This window comes from Triticum aestivum, chromosome 4A (genome assembly GCF_018294505.1).
Source record: "Triticum aestivum cultivar Chinese Spring chromosome 4A, IWGSC CS RefSeq v2.1, whole genome shotgun sequence".
NCBI lineage: Eukaryota > Viridiplantae > Streptophyta > Magnoliopsida > Poales > Poaceae > Triticum > Triticum aestivum.
Genome location: NC_057803.1, coordinates 64174358 through 64186647, shown reverse-complemented (window position 1 = coordinate 64186647; position 12290 = coordinate 64174358). Strand labels below are relative to the sequence as shown.

General features: G+C 42.9%; 1 long non-coding RNA gene across 5 annotated transcripts; it reads right to left on the bottom strand.

The window, feature by feature from the left end:
* Positions 1–5003: 5003 nt before the first annotated feature.
* Positions 5004–11825, bottom strand: LOC123085164 (uncharacterized). 5 transcript variants are annotated; one of them, XR_006439595.1, is made up of 6 exons: positions 11028–11825; positions 9474–10956; positions 7766–9372; positions 6005–6112; positions 5759–5829; positions 5004–5648 (listed from the first exon to the last, which is right to left on the bottom strand). It is a non-coding gene; the product is annotated as an uncharacterized lncRNA (long non-coding RNA). The 5 variants fall into 5 exon arrangements; XR_006439593.1 differs by having other exon boundaries at positions 6005–9372; XR_006439594.1 differs by having other exon boundaries at positions 5004–6112.
* Between the last annotated feature and the right edge of the window lie 465 nt (positions 11826–12290).

Here is a 12290-nt window from a genome sequence, read left to right as displayed (position 1 = left end):
CTTTATATAAGGTATAAGGGATTGCACTCACACTAGCACCCACATGATGTAAGCCATGATAACAATGATCTCCAATTTTAACAGAAACAACAGGCATGCCAAAAACGGGTCTATGTTTACCTTTCATATCGGGTTTAGCAATCCTAGCAGCTTCATCACAGAAATAAATAACATGCCCATCAATATTATCAACCAAGAGATCTTTAACCATAGAAATACTAGGTTCAACTTTAATTTGTTCAGCAGGTTTGGGTGCTCTAATATTACTTTTGTTAACCATAGTTGAAGCTTTAGCATGATCCTTTATTCTAACAGGGAAAGGGGGTTTCTCAATATAAGCAGTAGGAATAATAGGATCAACATTATAAGTAATAGTTTCTTCTTCAACTGTAATAGGTTCAACTCTTTAACTTCAATGGGAGGATGATATTTAAACCACTTCTCCTTAGGGAGATCAACATGAGTGGAAAAATATTCACAAAAAGAAGCTACTATCTCAGGGTCAAGTCCATATTTAGTGCTAAAATCACGAAGCATTGGTATCCATAAAAGATTTAACACAATCAAACTTAAGGTTTATATTTGACTCCTTGCCTTCGTAGAGTTCCCAATCTTCAGAGTTGCGATTAATCCTTTCCAACAAATCCCATTTGAATTCAATATCCTTCTTCATATAGGAACCAGTACAAGAAGTATCGAGCATGGATCGATCATTTTGAGAAAGCCGAGCATAAATTTTTTGAATAATAATTTCTCTTGAGAGCTCATGATTGGGGCATGAATATAACATTGACTTAAGCCTCCCCCAAGCTTGAGCGATACTTTCTCCTTCACGAGGCCAAAAATTATATATATAATTCCGATCATGATTAACCAGATGCATAGGATAAAACTTCTGATGAAATTCCAATTTCAATCGGTTATAGTTCCATGATCCAATATCATCCAATAGACTATACCATGTCAGTGCCTTTCCCTTCAAAGATAAAGGGAGGACCTTCTTCTTGGCACCATCCTCGGGCATACCTGCAAGCTTAAATAATCCACAAACTTCATCCACATAGATTAGGTGCATATCGGGATGTAATGTTCCATCTCCTGTATAAGGATTAGCTAGCAGTTTCTCTATTATAGCCGAAGAAATTTCATAATAAATATTTTAAGTAGGTGCTATAGGTTGAGGGGCAACTAATTGTGGTTTTGGTCGAGGTTAAGATACCCCAAACAAACCCCTCAAAGGATTATTTTCCATAGTAACAAGTGATAATAAATTTCAGCATACTATATAAATGTTTCCTTACCATATTCCACTTACCAAAGGCGCTTCACTCCCCGGCAACGACGCCAGAAAAGAGTCTTGATGACCCACAAGTACAGGGAATCTATCATAGTCCTTTCGATAAGTAAGAATGTTGAACCCAATGAGGAGTAGAAGGAAATGACAAGCGGTATTCAGCAAGGTATTCTCTGCAAGCACTGAAATTATCGGTAACAGATAGTTTTGTGATAGGATAAATTGTAGCGGGTAGAAAGTAAATAAAGTAACTAAGGTGCAGCAAGGTGGCCCAATCCTTTTTTAGCAAAGGACAAGTCTGGACAAACTCTTATATAAAGCAAAGCGCTCCCGAGGACACATGAGAATTGTTGTCATGCTAGTTTTCATCATGCTCATATGATTCACGTTCCTTACTTTGATAATTTGATATGTGGGTGGACCGGTGCTTGGGTGTTGCCCTTCCTTGGACAAGCCTCCCACTTATGATTAACCCCTCTCGCAAGCATCTGCAACTACGAAAGAAGTATTAAGGTAAATCTAACCATAGCATGAAACATATGGATCCAAATCAGCCCCTTACGAAGCAACGCATAAACTAGGGTTTAAGCTTCTATCACTCTAGCAATCCATCATATACTTATTACTTCCCAATGCCTTCCCCTAGGCCCAAATAATGGTGAAGTGTCATGTAGTCGACGTTCACATAACACCACTAGAGGAGAGACAACATACATCTCATCAAAATATCGAACGAATACCAAATTCACATGATTACTTATAACAAGACTTCATGTCCTTAGGAACAAACGTAACTACTCACAAAGCATATTCATAATCATAATTAGAGGAGTATTAATTATCATTAAGGAACTGAAAAATATAATCTTCCACCGGATAAACCAACTAGCATCAACTACAAGGAGTAATCAACACTACTAGCAACCCATAGGTACCAATCTGAGGTTTTGGGACCAAGATCGAATACAAGAGATGAACTAGGTTTTGAGAGGAGATGGTGCTGGTGAAGATGTTGATGGAGATTGACCCCCTCTCGATGAGAGGATCGATGGTGATGACGATGGCGACGATTTCCCCCTCCTAGAGGGATGTTTCCCTGGCAAAACAGCTTCGTCGGAGCCCTAGATTGGTTCTGCCTCGAGACGGCGGTGCTTTGTCCCGAAAGCTTCTTCTTGATTTTTTCCAGGGTGAAAGACACCATATAGACAAATATGGGCACCGAAGGCCTGCCAGGGGCCCACAAGGTCGGGGGGCGCCCTCCACCCTTGTGGCTGGCTGGTGGGCCCCCTCTGGTACTTTCTTCGTCCAATATTTTTTATTTATTCCAAAAACGTGCTCTGTGAAGTTTCAGGACTTTTGGAGTTGTGCAGAATAGGTCTCTAATATTTGCTCCTTTTGTAGTCCAGAATTCCAGCTGCCGGCATTCTCTCTCTTCATGTAAACCTTGTAAAATAAGAGAGAATTGGCATAAGTATTGTGATATAATGTTTAATAACAGCCCATAATGCATTAAATATCAATATAAAAACATGATGCAAAATGGACGTATCGGGCCTATAATTTGAGGTAATTTCCGATTGCTTTTCTTAGGAACGAGAGTGACAAATGTAGTGCTAATACTCCCAGTATTAAGGTTTCCCTTGTAAAGGTCCTTGTGCAATTGGATGAATTAATCTTTGACAAATCACCACCATTTTTTCCTTCAGAAACGTACCATTAGAACCATCTAGTCTAGGGCTCTGTTAGTTAGCATACATTGTACCGTATCCTCAGTTTCCTCCTCCGGACACCTCAAGCACATAGGATCAAAGTGCAACAATGATGAAATATGCTGAACACGAAAGGACCTAGATGCCACCGTGTGGGCTAGGCTGGGTTTGGTGGGGGTGCACAATACATGGTAAACCCCATACGCAATATCATCACTCACCGGGAGTAGGTGGAATCCCCTATCTTTACCTAATAATAAAGGACAGAGACTTTCATTATTATCCATACATCACCCCTTTATATTCTTCGATTTTGCGTTAATTATGAAGATTGGCTTAGATTTAAAATAAACGAGAAGAGCACAATCTTTCCTAAACAAACCGTATTTGCACGATGTCGGGGTCTACCCGATTTTCTCCATCGCTCCGATTCCGTTCTTCCTTCTCCCTTGTCGATCTCCTTCCTCTTCCTATTTGATCCAACCCGATCTCCTTTCCTTTCTTTGATTGAATCCTTCCCCTCTTTTAATGAGGATGGCACGGTAAATCCAATCCCCTCGATTTCCTTCTCACAAAACCCTCGCTCGATTTCCTGCTCGCATGCAACCACGAGACAGAAACTAATCAGATTGAAGTCCTTCAAATCGGCAAGGTGCAACCAGCTATTGGAGGGCAGGCGTAAGCTCTACCTTGCGGGCGCGGGATGAGGCAGTCAACCAGAGGCTTGGCGCCGGCGAGTTCAATGAGGAGGACGCGGAGTGGCTCCTGCTACTGGGCCTCGCGTGCCATGGCGCACCCAGGGGACGCGTCCTTGAGGCCGTCGACCTGAGGCTCGACGTTGGCGATTTTGAGGAGGGCAACGCTGCTGCTGTGAATGTGAATCCAACGCCATCGTGGTTCCTTGGCATGAGGCAGACCCATGACGGAAAGCGACCAATGGAAGAAGAAGCATCCAAGTGTATGCGTTCTACCGGCAATAGGTACTTGAGCTTTGGCCTAAACTGCTTTTGGTATTCAACCCTGATGTCCAGGGCCTCCTTGTGGTGGTGGCCTAATTAAGTTGAGTTATATCTGTATTGATCTCAGTACTTAGTGCCACAGAGTTCCTGCTATGAGAGGGGTCAACTAAAGTCCCTAAGAAACAGCACGCGTGCCTAACTTTAAGATCCTATAAAGGCTAGGATGTGGTAACATATACAATGCTCACTCACGGCCGCTTCCATCACCTGCAGGTTCTGATGTGTGTTGCAGAATTTGAGCTCAAGATGTCTGGGTTCGACTTGAGGAACACACGTCTGCGTGGAGGTGGGAGGAAGCATGTGGTGCCAATGATGGCCGCACTAAATTTGTAGTGCACTAGGCTGAAACTTCAGGGTTTGGAGGACAACGCCTTGCCATAGCTCCAAATCGGACCGTAAATGCCGCATGTAGCACTTGTCCTCTCCTCTAATGTAGTGCCAAGACTAAGTTGAAACGGCCGGGGTTGGAGGACCGCGTGTTGCCACAGCTCCAAATTAAATGCAAGAGCCACATGGAGAACCCGTTCTCTCCTCTGATGTATGAATTGCTTGTTTTTACTCACCCTGGATCTTTCGTACATATACACTACATGCATGTGTATCATCCCAACGGTTTTAGTATATATTTTTAGATTGAATCTGCAATCTGTGCAATGTCATCAGTTCATGACGTACGGACAATATCTCTTGAATCGATTTAGAGGGTACTAGCAAAAGGGCCCGTGCGTTGCAACGGGAGAAAAATGCCCAAGAATCAGTCTCTCTTTTCTTAGTGAAAAATTCTTTCATGGTCAATGCTAATGTGTGTTTCCAGGCAGGCTCGTGATGTTCAGATCATAGGATGTTTCATAACGTATAACACAGAGGTCATTGCTAGCAATTTTAATTACAAAAAATAACTTCTTTTAGGATTTGTATTGTGTTTTTTGGGATTAGAAGTATACGAAAATAACTATATTAGCATACATATGTATTGGCTGAGCAAGTAACAAAAAATAAGGGAAAGAGTTTAGTCCACATATGTATGTTTATGCACAAAAACTGGGAAAGTTGTTGTGATAACGCAGGCATAACAGCACGAGTTCTATACCAACATGGATGTGTACTAACATTCAGAATGCATGGAAAAATGAATAGCTACAACAGTTAGGCCACAAAATTCACTCAAACTGAATAAAGCTACTTTTGAGAGCAAATAAAGTACTTTCGAGCTCCTCAATTGACCTCTCCAATAGCTTGACTTCTTCATCCTTCTCCTTTCATCAAAGAGGAGCCCTTGATTGGGCCGTATCTGCTTGAGAAGTACGTATATGCAAAGAAGGACAATCTGACCAATGTAGTCATGGGCCACTCCAATGTACAAAGCAGAGCACACAACTCTGTCTTCAATGTTACAATGCCGTGAACCTTGATCGACGGACATTGGTGATGCCATCGGTGGCGGTGACGGTGTGGTGTACCGTTAACTGGTGAACGCCACGCCAACCAGTGTCTCCAGAACACCTTCAACACTACAGGATGACGGACAAAATGACCGTGGCGAAAGCCACGAACACATAACCCAACATGCACTCACCATAGGCAAACTTCTTGGCATGCTTGGTGCTGCAGCTGATGCCTTGAGCTCTATAATGGTAGTGCATAAATGTAGAGACACAAATGTTAGGCATAAATTGGTTGGTCTTTCATCTATCAACAACTGATAAAATCTGGCCACTTGGAAGTTGTAAACATACAGGCAGAGGCGCATAAGGTGGACTTCCGAGTTTCTTTTCTGCTTCTTCTTTGTAAGGCTAAACTCCATTTTCTAGAGGAGCAAAGGATGTACAGGTTTTCAGCCACAATTGATAATCCTTTAAACATGTTTTGTTTTACAGAACAGAAAAATGACCAAGATATCCTAACTTGATGGTGTGTTTTGTTACTATAGAATAGTAGTACGAAAAAATAAGGATCAAGATGTTTTCATGAAGAAGTCATACTTTCTGTTGCTGTACATAGAGCTCCAATGGAGAATTGCCGTTGGCAACAAATCACACTGACATTATATTCTTCCCCGGTTTTTTGTTTTGATCCTGCAATTCTTGCTCCTGCAGCTCATTTGGCCAGCCATTAAATAAACAATAGTAGCGGAGGGAGCATGCTATCTAGGGTCAGAATTAAATGGAGGTCCTGGTTCATCATTAGGGAAAGAAATAGTAACATAAGGAGTATGCTCTTTAGGGTGACGATTAGATGAAGTTCCTGATTCATCATTACTTTACTTTTGAGGTCAAATTCGAAATAACTCATCAAGTAATAATCTATTTTGCAAAAATATATGGCTTTTGGATAAGGCAGGCACAACCACTGGCATCACCATCATATATCTCTTAACCTAACTATAGAAAAAAATGTCTTTAAAAGTTCTGATACATCTTAAGTCCTAACTACAGTGGGTACATCACTATTTAGATGCTCTGAAGTAAAGAGGTGTTCACAAGGAGAATTCAAAACTAACACGTCTTCTTGAACTGAAGCACTATTTGTATATCGAAAATGTTCTGAAACTGCTGAACCTGAGCTTATCTAACAAGTATTAAACATTCAACTTTTCTACCATGCTTGACCTGGTATGCTTGAGGGAAACAAAAATAGAAGTTTAACCTTACGTAAAGATACGATTAAATGGCGATTCATTGATGGAGTAATCAGATAATGCGAAAATCAATTGTAATAATAAAAAAGAGTTGCAGTAATCACTAATAATATATTTTTTGTCAACTCTGGAGAAGACTTGCTACCTGCTGCTACAACCAATTGACTCATGCACAAACACCTCTAATGTATAAACATACAAACATGACTCGCTGCTACATATGAATTCTACTCACTTCTACATATGAATGCTTGTGAATTCTTCAGGTTACAACAAGAAACTGAAGGATATACAAAATCATGAAAAATCTTATCTCTTCATGCAGATGAAGGTACATGATTAATTGTTATCACAACACATCAAAGCTTACTTCCAACGATTTAAAATGCATGTCACTTTTACTTGCCATACATATGGAAAAGAAACTAAGGCAATGACGCTAGAAGACTTTTCTTTGCCGAACATATGGAAAAAAGAAAAACCTAAGGTAATGACGATGGAAGCTATGGTTGCAGGCACACGCTAAAAGATCCTGGTGAATAATAAAGCCCAAAACTCATGCTCTTTTCAAATTTCAATTTTAAGTAAATTCTGAACATAACAGAACTGCTACTTCAAGGTTGCTAATGTTCTGATCATCCATAGTTGAGTCTTGAGAACAACATGATTTATTAACCAAAAGTAGGAATTTTCAGGTCTGGAGGGCACAATACAGACATTATGTTGAACTTGGATTAGTAAAAAGAATTGGTAAACTGAAGTGCAATCAAATAAACACGTATGCACATCGGTAAACTGGAGTGAAATCAAATGAACACGCATGCACATCGGTAAACTATGCATTGGTATGCACTGCAAGCGCAACACATTTGTGTCTGAAACTGAAACAACACACTTTAGAGAAGAAGATTCAGAATAGCACAAAACCACATGAGTGAGACGTTTACGAGCTCGGCTCAGCAACAATCATACCCTCCTTGTCTGCCTCTTGCAAGGTTAGCAATAATTCACAAGGTTATTCTAACTCGTCTCCAAATCGAAATTTTTACAAATCTGCACAATCAAGCAAAAATTGGGTATATAGTGCGGATCTGGGAGCAAGCACCTGGTACTTGGGGACTTTCAGACGGGGGATCTGGCGGTGCCGCCAATTTCCAGCGATGTCAGCTGAGAGGAGGCGGGCCCGGAGCAGCAGCCGGCAACGGGATGACGGGGAGCACCTCGAGGGCATGGCCGACCAGTTCCATGGCTCCCTCAGTAGGGAGTTGGTCGGCTGAAGAGCGGTGGAGGCAGAGGAGGAGGGGGGAGGAGTTGGGGGATGGTGTGGCGCCGGCATCGTGTGTCTCCGGTGATGGAAAGCCGCAGGGGTGGGGGCGGCGGACGGCGTAGAGGCGGTGGCGGCGCGCAGCGGCGTGGCGGGGGTCGGCTGCAGCGGCGCACGGCGGCGTGTCGGTGGCCGGCGGTGCGCAGCAGCGTGGCAGGGGGCCGGCGGCGCGTTGGAGGTCGAGACGGGGCGTGCGTTTTTTCCCTCGTCCGTACCGGTTCGTTCGTGCTCTTCTTCTTTTTTTCACCCTAAAGGCCGAGCCGAGGCCCAAGCCCAACACACGAAACGTTTTCTCTGTTTATTAGCATTAAAACTGTAGCGCGGGTTAATTACAGTAAAACACAGGGTTTTTTTCAAAAAAATGACGCGATGGTGAATCCGAAGACTCAATCCGTGCTTTATTATTACTAGCAAAGCCCGTGCGTTGCAACCGGTTGAAAATAGAAAAATGCAAACACCCATGCACCATTATATACAAGGTCACTATAGACAACTATTTTTCCTGATATAAATGTAGAGTGGAACATATAAATTGGTGAAGAAGTAATCCAAAAGACGAATGTAGAGTGGAACATATGTTGGTGAAGAAGTAATCCAAAAGGTACATCATTTTATTCATTATCCAGATGTGTGTATGATGCAACGGAACCTAATTAATAGGCCAAAAGTGTGATGAAAAGAAAGATAAGAACTACGTCTACATGGCTAATAACTCGTATCCATGTGAGGCAACATATATGACCACATATGTGAATGAAAACATAAGGCGACAAAACTACTTTTTACAGAATAATACACCACCGCAATCATGGGAGTCCAGTTAACGATTTTCGTTGAAATTGAATCCATTTTTCTTATAAACCAAATAAAATGCAACTTTCTGGATTCTATTGACCCGTATGCTTGTCACGGTAGTTCTGCTCATAAGGATCACCTGATGTCACCATGGCTACTAAAAAACTATGTCATCAGTAGACACTACAATACGTTATGATAGTACCACCATCTTGCAAACTATCCTTGTAAAAACATAAAGTTTGCTAAAGAAAGATGTCCTGTTGGGAAAATGCAGCGTTCTCACCGCATACCCAGGTGCATGCCGACATGTGTGAGATGGCAGCCAAGGTGCCGGTTTCCTCGCCCGATGAGGCGGATCCCGCGTCACACAGGGGACATAGGCATGGCCGATGGAGGACGCTTGAGGTGGCTGCACGGGCGACCACGCCTGTGGTGGAGACAATGCAGAAACGGGAGGGCTAGTGGCAGCTGACGTTGTGGCAGCCATGGAGCAGCGGCAGCGCCCGGGCACATATTGGGCATAGAAATGTCACACAGAAATTTCACACGACTGATTCAACACTCGCGCGAGGGAGACATGCTGGTTTTGTCTGTAAAAGAAAAAAAAACGAAGGTGAGAGAAGTACGAAAAAAGCAGAGGGGGAGAAGGACAACATATGAAGCAGGCTGGAGCAGATTGTAGACCGGCAACCTGGTGTCCTGGCCGTTGTCGACGGCCTCCGCCATGAACCATCGTCTCCGACCTCATCGGTGTCGGGTCCCAAGACAACCCGATGCTTGAAATAAAGTTGCATGCATGCCTTCAAACTTCAGTTCAAAATCTACATGCAAGTGTTCAAAGTTCAGTTCAGAAGGTACCTGCAAATATCAAAAATTCAGAATATTCAGACTATAGCAAAACAGAGAAGGGGAGAAGGAACGACCAGGATTCAAGCTTAATGCTAGGACTCAGTTTGATTGCCGACCATCTTGCTTACTCAATATGCTGATCAATTGTAGTTCTTAATCATAATACATGCTAATCTACCATAGGCATTAACACAAGCACTGTCTTGCCAGAAAGAACAAGGCATTGGAATAAAAATAGACACCAAAGAAACTCGCTGCAAATCATGCCAAATAGAGACGACGATACATGACTGAACGCACACAAAAAGTGGACTGAAGAAAAACGATGCTAATTTTGCTGCTAAATTACCCCTGCAAAAAAAACTACTGATAAATTGAATAGTTAACTTCTGGTACAACAAATATTTTCCTTTTTCTGTAACACAGTAACTTTTTTCTCACACATTAACTGTAACATTTTTACATGTTAACTGCAACAACAATTTTTCACAGTTTTTCTCTTGTGGCCCGCAGCAACAAAGACAAAAAAACTCCTAACTGCTACATTTCTCTCCTCCTACAACCATGGCGGGAGTGCTCATCTAACTACTACATTTTCTCAGCAAAAGAAAAACAAACTGCACAACGTCCCTCAGTTTTTTCTAAAGCTAACTGGACCATCAGAAATGAATTGTTTTGTAAAATGCAAATTAAACTTTCTGGTTTTTTCTAAAGCTAATGGGACCATCAATTTCCAACGAGAACTGCATCTCACAGCTAACTGCGTCAGTTATTTTTTCTCAACTTATAATAGCAACTCACTACAGTAACAATGAAGTTAACTGTTGTAGTTAACAAAAGATAACTGCTACAGTAGATGAGCTATACATCCAAGAACTGAAAACCAAATTTCTATCAAAATTAAAACGAACACAAAAGCTCTCTAGAACTTGCAAAGAACCAGCTGGCAGCTTCATTATTTTCACATGTCAGAGTTGCATACAAATCAGATCATAATAACGCACAAGTAGCAAGCCAGGTGATCGGCGCAAAGACCGGTTGTGTAGCTTATGCTACAGTCACCATGTTCTCTAACCGCCTCACGGCCGACGACTAACTGTTGCTGAAGAATTACAAATGGTGGAACTAAATTAAACTTCTGAAAAGCAGAAAGTTAACTGAGAGTCCAAATATTTGGACTGAAGAGAAGTGAGTCCAAATCAGTGAAAGTAGTGGAAGTTAACTCCGAGGACGAGCTCGTGCCGTCAGCATGTTGATCCCTCGTGTCCAGTGGTGGTCGTCGCCACTGCTAGCCACAAAGTGTCATTCCTCATGCGGTGGGGCCCCTGTTCAAGCAAAATCATAGTAAATTTGAATGGTTTTACAGATTATGAACATTCAGAAGTAGCCAACAAACCTATTAGACATGTATTCACCGTCGCAAAATTGTATCTGACCATTAGGTGAGGAAGTCATCAAAGAAGCTGTTGATTGTCTTGAACATGTACTCCTACGCAGCACCCATGGGCTTTGCCCCCACTCAGAAAAATCTTCCATACAAAAATCAATCAGTGGAGAGCATGCCCATGCCACCGAACGACGGAACGATGATGCGACCTGGAGGTTGTTGTTGACCATGGGCGCGTGATGGCCGGGCTCGCCTCAAGGGCCTCCTCCGGAGGTAGGAGGAGCTCTCCCAAGGAGGTGGGTGCTGATTCTCGGGATGCTGGAGGCGCGCGCCGTCGAGGGTGATGGGCGGCCACCGTCGGCGGGGGCTGGGTGCACGTGATGGATGCCGATGGATGCCGACGAGCAGCTCCTCCGTGTTCCCCGCATGGCTGACGAGCAGCTCGTCCATGCTGTCCCCCACCATGTGTTCGGCAAGGTGATGGGGTCAAGGGACTCTCACCGGCTGGATCCCATGGCCTTGATCTGTTCCGTTGGGGAACAACTCGTCATCAGCACCGCTGGAAAAGGCATGGGAACTTGGCGTGCTCGTCCTCGGCGACGAAGGGAACTGGAAGAAGGCCGGCGACAGGTGAAGCACCGGCGGCAGTGCGCAAGATGCGGCGGATCCTGCCGATCTCGTACGATTTGGCAATGGCGGAGCGAGGACGGGCACCGCGGAGAGGACAGATGCGGGCGCGGCGGCGGCGGACGGAACCCTCCTCTTCTCGTGCGGGGCAACAATGCCAACGACGCGCTAGTTAGGTCTGCGTATGGAATAAGTGGGCCAGAGCGCACGTGCGGGCTTGGTTTAAGGTAAAGAGGAGAGGGAGATTTTGACGAAAATCTTTAGTGCGTACCCCAAATTAGTACCACCTTATTTATATATTACGATTTTGTCTATACAAATCGTAAAAGCGTATTATGACATGAGAAGAAAACGTATTGTGACGGTGAACCCGGAGACCCAATCCGTGCTTTATTATTAGGGAAAGATTATTATTATTATTATTATTATTATTATTATTATTATTATTATTATTATTATTATATGTTTATATATATAATATATAATAATAATATATTATTATTATTATTATTAGTATTATTAGAAGAGATTAAAGAGAAAAGAAACCTGAGGCAGACATGTTTAGTTTTCTTTGAAGGCGAAGACTGCAGCTGTTCGGTGCAGCCTACTTTTAACTAGATCGGCAACGCGCCTTGGCGCGAGGGT